The following is a 7,590-nucleotide window of genomic DNA, read 5'->3' on the forward strand; positions in this document are numbered from 1 at the left end:
CAAGCACTGCTCCAGGAGGGCACATGCAACCGGAGGCCTCAGGAGAGGACCTGAGGTTATAATAAAGCAGGCGGCGCAGGATCCCCAGGGCACCCAAGGGGTAGTGGGGAGATCAAAGCTGGAAGCAGGATGGCCCGTAGGATTGGAGTGGCGGAGGCCTAAGCGTGCTGGACTTAAAATAAATATTATTACGTCCAGCCGCCAACTTGTGACGCCAAGACTTCTGCAACAGCAGTCAGAAGTTTGCCGTTTGACATACTAAGGCAGCAGCGGAAGAGGACGAAGACACAGAAACGTGAAAAAGAGACCCCACGCTACAAGTTAGTAGTATTTTAATATTTAAATTATGGCAATTGAATAACGCGCAACTGAGCCCTCTCGAAGCGCTCGACGCATGGAAAAATTCGCGAGGACGGTAAGATACCAGTGTGACAGGGGCACAAACAAGGAACGAAAACGCACACACAGGGCAAACTGTGAAGATGCTATATATTTTGCTATATATGTAATATATGCTATATCTATCAAGTGATTAGTGCCATGCTATAATCTTCAAAGGTCGCAATGCTTTCGCAATGAAATTGTTGACAGTGTGCGCCGTGTGTGTATCTTGTGTTCCGGCTCACTGCTCATCGCGATCACGCCCGATCCTGATCGAATTTCGCGGTCGTGATTGCCTTCTTTGGACAAAATGAGCGAGAGACCCAATAACAGTCGAGAATTTCGATCCGGATCGGTGCCGATCGCGAAAAGAAGTATACGTGTGACACTGGTAGTGACAGGGCAACGCCATATCATACTCGCCTTCACGGGAGACCACTGACCAAACGACAACAATCGTTCGCGCCAGTGCACTGCGCCAGCAACACCCAAGGAAACGCACGAGGAAAACTTGCGTAGTACGCGACGCTCAGATCGCCAGCCGACACATCGCAAAATGCCGGCACGCCAGGGCACGCCTAGGGACAGAACGACCAAAGAAACTGCTCCTCCGTGGTACCTAGGCAAAGGGAGAAATTTCAAGCGCGAAAGCCCCCACATTTTCTCTCTCGCACCCGCTGAAACGACTGGCCAATCCCGTGAACTGGCGTTTCCTCTAATGACCGTCTCGTAATGCATCGGCCCTATGGGTAGCTTGTCCTCTAGAGTCAGTATAGTAACTCTATGCGTTCGCCGAGCGATCGGGGCTAAGCTCCGCCTTCACTGGTTCTGCGTCACGATGCGATGTGACATCGTCGACTTGCGGTTGTTCTGGACCTGAACGTCGCCCCCGAGGGCTCCGCGGTCGCTACGCAAGCGTGAACTGAGAGAAGGTGAGAAAGGAGAACAACTATTTCTCGCAGGATGTGACGTCACATTGTTGCTTGTTTTTACTTTTTTGAAAAAGCTACCCTCGAACGTAGATTAGCCATATCCGTCGTGTCAGCTGCAAGACGTTCTGCGCGCGCATTTGTGCGTGTCGAAAGCGTATAACGTGCGCGGTATTCGTGCGAGCGCAGTTTGACTTGAGCAATCGTGCGCTTGGACTCCGTGAGATTTGGTTTCGTCATATGCGAGGCTTGCCGACAGGTAAACCGCCGCTGTACTTAAGTGAATACCTTGTTTTTCCTGGTCCTGAAATAAATGGCGCGTCGCTGCGATGGCGACTTCAATCGAGTGCGGCAATTGCTGCGCATTACGGGCGATTTAATTGCACAATACGTTCTGCATTATCGGTGTAGGTAGAGAAAACTTATCCTGTGAGCCTTACTTCCGTCAGTCAGTCGGTTACATGTTTCGCTCTTTTCCAGTGCACATTCCTTGATATCCACTAACGAGCTGCTTCAAATATCGAATTGTCTATTCATCGTGCAGAGTTTTCTTTTTTTTTTATTAACACAACTGGCAACGAGCAGCAGACTTACGGCCGTGAGTTTTCCTTTCGAGCAAACCTTTTCAATTTGAAGTTTTCGCTCATGTTCGCAAGATGGCAAATTTAAGTGTTACACTCGCTGCTGTATTTTTCGATTCCATGTGACCTAGATTTAAGCTGCCTCAAGTTGAGGTTGTATTAACGCGCACAGAGGCTTTTAGAAAAATAGTTGTCACCTGAGAAATCAATGCAGTGCGCCAGTTCTTTTGGAATGGTGCTATTTGTGAAATTGATTATATTTCCCCTAGTCATGCTCAACTACTTACTGGTCAGATGCTTGAACTTCTGAAGAAGTATTTGAAAAGTTTCCCTTCCAACTCAGCATTGTAACCAACGCTTCTCGGAAGTATGAGTGTGGTATTTGCCCCTGCAGCACTGCCATGAGTTCAAATTCAAATTGTGCCCACCGACTGTCTATCTGTGTGCCACTACAAAGTACAAAGAATTCATTTCTCAATTGTCGCAACATTTCTTTTTCATTCCATCTGCAAGGAATTTGTTTACTTCTTTTTCCTGGTCATTGTGGACTTGCACACATTGAAGTTTTGGATAGTTTGGTAAAAGCATTGCATAGTGGGCCTGTAGGCATTTTTTTTTGTATTTAGCGCATTGGCCTTCTGACTGGTCAAATTGTTTAGACACCAACAGTAACTGCATTACAAATATTTCACTTCCTTGGAATGTCTGTTCCATGTGCCTCATAACAGTACACGGCTGAATTTGGCACATGCACCTTTATATGACCAAGTGTAGGTTTGTATTACAATGGAAAGAAGAACATGAGTGCTTCTTCAATTGTCTTCATCACATTGCTGATGCCTTCTTCAATGTGTGAAAATGGCTTGTTACAATATTGCTGTGTTTCATGTGAGGATATGGAATAGAATAACTTTCTTCTTTATGCTGAAGGTATTCAGCCTAAAAAAATTTTGACAGCTACCCCTTCTGCCTGTTGGGCTTCAAATCTTGTAGAAAATGGTTTGAGCAGCCTGGAGTGTGCCTGAAGAGTAATGCTAGTTTGTGCATGATCATGTTGTTGCTGCTGGGAAGATGACATCTTAGGCACATATTTTTCATGCTATTAACACAAATGTTTCCATCTTTCCCTTTGTGGCTCAATCGTAGTAGGCCTGTTCGTTTTTCAGTTACATTGTTGTTTATTTTTGTTACATATCAGTATTATGTACTATCAAATTAGTGGGAATATAAAGCTATTTCATGTTGTATCAAAGCGGGCACGTCCTGTGCTACCGGGGCTTAGCGGAGAGACGAGAACTAGGAGTCGGATTCCTGATTAATAAGAATATAGCTAGTAACATACAGGAATTCTATAGCATTAACGAGAGGGTGGCAGGTCTTGTGAAACTTAATAAGAGGTACAAAATGAAGGTTGTCCAGGTGTACGCCCCTACGTCCAGTCATGATGACCAGGAAGTCGAAAGCTTCTATGAAGACGTGGAATCGGCAATGGTTAGAGTGAAAACAAAATACACTCTACTAATGGGCGACTTTAATGCCAAGGTAGGCAAGAAGCAGGCTGGAGACAAGGCAGTGGGGGAATATGGCATAGGCACTAGGAATAGCAGGGGAGAGTTATTAGTAGAGTTTGCGGAACAGAATAATATGCGGATAATGAATACCTTCTTCCGCAAGCGGGATAGCCGAAAGTGGACGTGGAGGAGCCCGACCGGCGAGACTAGAAATGAAATAGACTTCATACTCCGCGCTAACCCTGGCATCATACAAGATGTGGACGTGCTCGGCAAGGTGCGCTGCAGTGACCACAGGATGGTAAGAACTCGAATCAGCCTAGACTTGAGGAGCGAACGGAAGAAACTGGTACATAATAAGCCGATCAATGAGTTAGCGGTAAGAGGGAAAATACAGGAATTCCAGATCAAGCTACAGAACAGGTATTCGGCTTTAACTCAGGAAGAGGACCTTAGTGTTGAAGCAATGAACGACAATCTTGTGGGCATCATTAAGGAGTGTGCAATGGAAGTCGGTGGTAACTCCGTTAGGCAGGATACCAGTAAACTATCGCAGGAGATGAAAGATCTGATCACGAAACGCCATTGTATGAAAGCCTCTAACCCTAAGCTAGAATAGAACTGGCAGAACTTTCGAAGTTAATCAATAAGCGTAAGACAGCTGACATAAGGAAGTATAATATGGATAGAATTGAACATGCTCTCAGGAACGGAGGAAGCCTAAAGGCAGTGAAGAAGAAACTAGGAATTGGCAAGAATCAGATGTATGCCTTAAGAGACAAAGCCGGCAATATCATTACTAATATGGATGAGATAGTTCAAGTGGCTGAGGAGTTCTATAGAGATTTATACAGTACGAGTGGCACCCACGACGATAATGAAAGAGAAAATAGTCTAGAGTAATTCGAAATCCCACAGGTAACGCCAGAAGAAGTAAAGAAAGCCTTGGGAGATATGCAAAGGGGGAAGGCAGCTGTGAAGGATCAGGTAACAGCAGCTTTGTTGAAGGATGGTGGACATATTGTTCTAAAGAAACTGGCCACCCTGTATACGCAATGCCTCATGACCTCGATCGTACCAGAATATTGGAAGAACGCTAACATAATCCTAATCCACAAGAAAGGGGACGCCAAAAACTTGAAAAATTATAGACCGATCACCTTACTGTCAGTTGCCTACAAACTATTTACTAAGGTAATGGCAAATAGAATCAGGAATACCTTAGACTTCTGTCACGCAAAGGACCAGGCAGGATTCCGTAAAGGCTACTCAACAATAGACCATATTCACACTGTCAATCAGGTGATAGAAAAATGCGGAATATAACCAACCTTTATATATAGCTTTCATTGATTACGAGAGAGCGTTTGATTCAGTCGAAACCTCAGCAGTCATGGAAGCATTGCGGAATCAGGGTGTTGACGAGCCGTATGTAAAAGTACTGAAAGATATCTATAGTGGCTCCACAGCCACCGTAGTCCTCCATAAAGAAAGCAACAAAATCCCAATAAAGAAAGGCGTCAGGCAGGGAGATATGATCTCTCCACTGCTATTCACAGCGTGTTTACAGGAGGTATTTAGAGACCTGGATTGGGAAGAATTGGGGATGAAAGTTAATGGAGAATACCTTAGTAACTTGCGATTCGCTGATGATATTGCCTTGCTTAGTAACTCAGGGGACCAATTGCAATGCATGCTCACTGACCTGGACAGGCAAAGCAGAAGAGTGGGTCTAAAAATTAATCTGCAGAAAACTAAAGTAATGTTTAACAGTCTCAGAAGAGAACAGAAATTTACTATAGGTAGCGAGGCACCGGAAGTGGTAAGGGAATACATCTACTTAGGGCAGGTAGTGACGGCGGATCCGGATCATGAGACGGAAATAATCAGAAGAATAAGAATGGGCTGGGGTGCGTTTGGCAGCCATTCTCAGATCATGAACAGGAGGTTGCCATTGTTCCTCAAGAGAAAAGTGTATAATAGTTGTGTCTTACCAGTACTCACCTACGGGGCAGAAACCTGGAGGCTTACGAAAAGGGTTCTACTCAAATTGAGGATGACGCAACGAGCTATGGAAAGAAGAATGATAGGTGTAACGTTAAGGGATAAGAAAAGAGCAGATTGGGTGAGGGAACAAACGCGAGTTAAAGACATCTTAGTTGAAATCAAGAAAAAGAAATGGGCATGGGCAGGACATGTAATGAGGAGGGAAGATAACCAATGGTCATTAAGGGTTACGGACAGGATTCCAAGGGAAGGGAAGCGTAGCATGGGGCGCCAGAAAGTTATGTGGGCGGATGAGATGAAGAAGTTTGCAGGGACGACATGGCCACAATTAGTACATGACCGGGGTTGTTGGAGAAGTATGGGAGAGGCCTTTGCCCTGCAGTGGGCGTAACCAGGCTGATGATGATGATGATGATTCATGGGGAATCCTAGCTGATCCCTCGTCATGGGTATGTGCCATATGTCACTCTAGTCTCTCTGCTTGTGATAAAAGTATCCCAAAGCCTATTTTGCACGCTTGCAGATGAGTTGAGATTTAGATGTCAATGCCAGCTCACAAAGCATCTTATACGGCAATCAGCCAGCCACCTCCGCAGATGGAGAATTCTGCATTTTCCAATGGTACTGTTTCTGTTGTGCATTGAAGCCTTGTGCATTTCAGTCTGCAGTCGCTCACTGCGCTTTCAAAAGCGCAATCAGCACAAAGAGCACAGGAAAACACACAAGCAATAGTTCAGCAATTTATTTGAAATAAATGAAACTTTGTTTTACAGAAAGACCACATTCCAAAAAAGCAACCACATGCTATGCAGACAATACAGCCAATTTATGTTAATTGTACAGATGTTAACATGCCCTGCTTTTATATGTGGAAATGTTTCAAGTCTCAAAGTGTGCTCCTACTTTGTAGCTTGTCCTTGGAACAATGGATGATTCAAACAAATGCTAAATTTAGCACCATTGCCACACTGATAGAAGAAAACTACATATTAAAATGGCAACTTCTTAGAGAACAGGAAAGGGTGTACAGTAAGCTTCCAGTAATCTGACTCCGGTTAATTTAATTTTTCCAGTTATTTCGATCCTGGCCGACGCCCATGCATTTCTATGGGATTAAACATTCATCATTTCGATCCTACAACTGGCATTCGCCGGATAATGCGAACTTGACCAGACCCCAATAATGACCCCTTTTAGTGGCAGCGTATGTCTCAGTAGAGCTTAGGGGACAGTGAATGCGTTAAAACAAATGTCATCTCCTCTCTGAAATGCCTATTTTTGACCCACCCGAGAAAGATTTTCAAGCAGTAACGGTAGCCGACAATGTCCGATTGGGGTACTTATCTGATTCTAACGAACACTTTTTGTTTTCAAAGGACATTGAGACGAAAATTGCCTAGCTGTGCAAACGATTGCGAAACTAAAACCATGGTTGTAGCATTCATATGCTTTACCACATATTATGGCTGTAATGCGGCGAAGCTGGCTTTAGAAAATCAGGTGCATTCTAAAGAATCAGGTACGCGTAGGTGTCTACTTTGGTTTTATACTGTGGACAAATAGAAATTTGATGCACGTTCGTTTCAGAGGCGTGTTACTCAAGCACATATTGCCAAATGAATCAACGGTGCTTCAGCAGGTTTTTGCATCTTGATTCGACCCATCAGTCTCGTAAGGGTAGAATTAATGGACGTTGACTGTATAAACTGCGTGATGAAGCACCAAGAAAGTTACCTTGCTCAGGTAGTGAAAAAAGCATGGAAAAAGTGCTTCACACAATATCCACTGATGCAGATGCAAAAGCTGCCTCCCTTATCTGGAACAGAATAAATTCCTTTCAAAGGCAAAATCGAAAACAGAAAGAGAAGTCATCAAGGCATTCCACATCCATCTTATTCAGTCTTTACAGTGTTGCTACATCACCATTTGCTTAGCCTCCTATGCCAAAAAAGGTTGTCAAAAATAAAATGACCTGATTCCCATGTTTTTCACCATCCAAGCAGTGTTTACTGTCAATTATTACTGCTTTCCGTAACCTCACCTGTAAATACTGTATGTTAACTTGTATGTTAACACTGAGCTATACACACATATCATTGACTTTCTCGATTCGAATAACTTCTTCAATCCTGCGCAGCATGGATTTCGCAGAGGTTTTTCGTGCGAAACTCAACTGGCCAT

At 44.1% G+C, this 7,590-nt stretch overlaps 1 protein-coding gene across 6 annotated transcripts in view; it reads right to left on the reverse strand.

The window, feature by feature from the left end:
- The window catches only part of LOC142580195 (uncharacterized), a 50,427-nt gene extending 49,536 nt beyond the window's left edge, over nt 1-891 (reverse strand). For all 6 annotated transcript variants that reach the window (XR_012827636.1, XR_012827635.1, XR_012827634.1 and 3 more), the window contains exon 1: nt 805-891. The gene's annotated coding sequence lies outside the window, so the exon portion shown is untranslated. The remainder of the gene's footprint in view (nt 1-804) is intronic.
- Nucleotides 892-7,590: the final 6,699 nt, after the last annotated feature.

This window comes from Dermacentor variabilis, chromosome 4 (assembly GCF_050947875.1).
Source record: "Dermacentor variabilis isolate Ectoservices chromosome 4, ASM5094787v1, whole genome shotgun sequence".
NCBI classification, from domain to species: Eukaryota; Metazoa; Arthropoda; class Arachnida; order Ixodida; family Ixodidae; genus Dermacentor; species Dermacentor variabilis.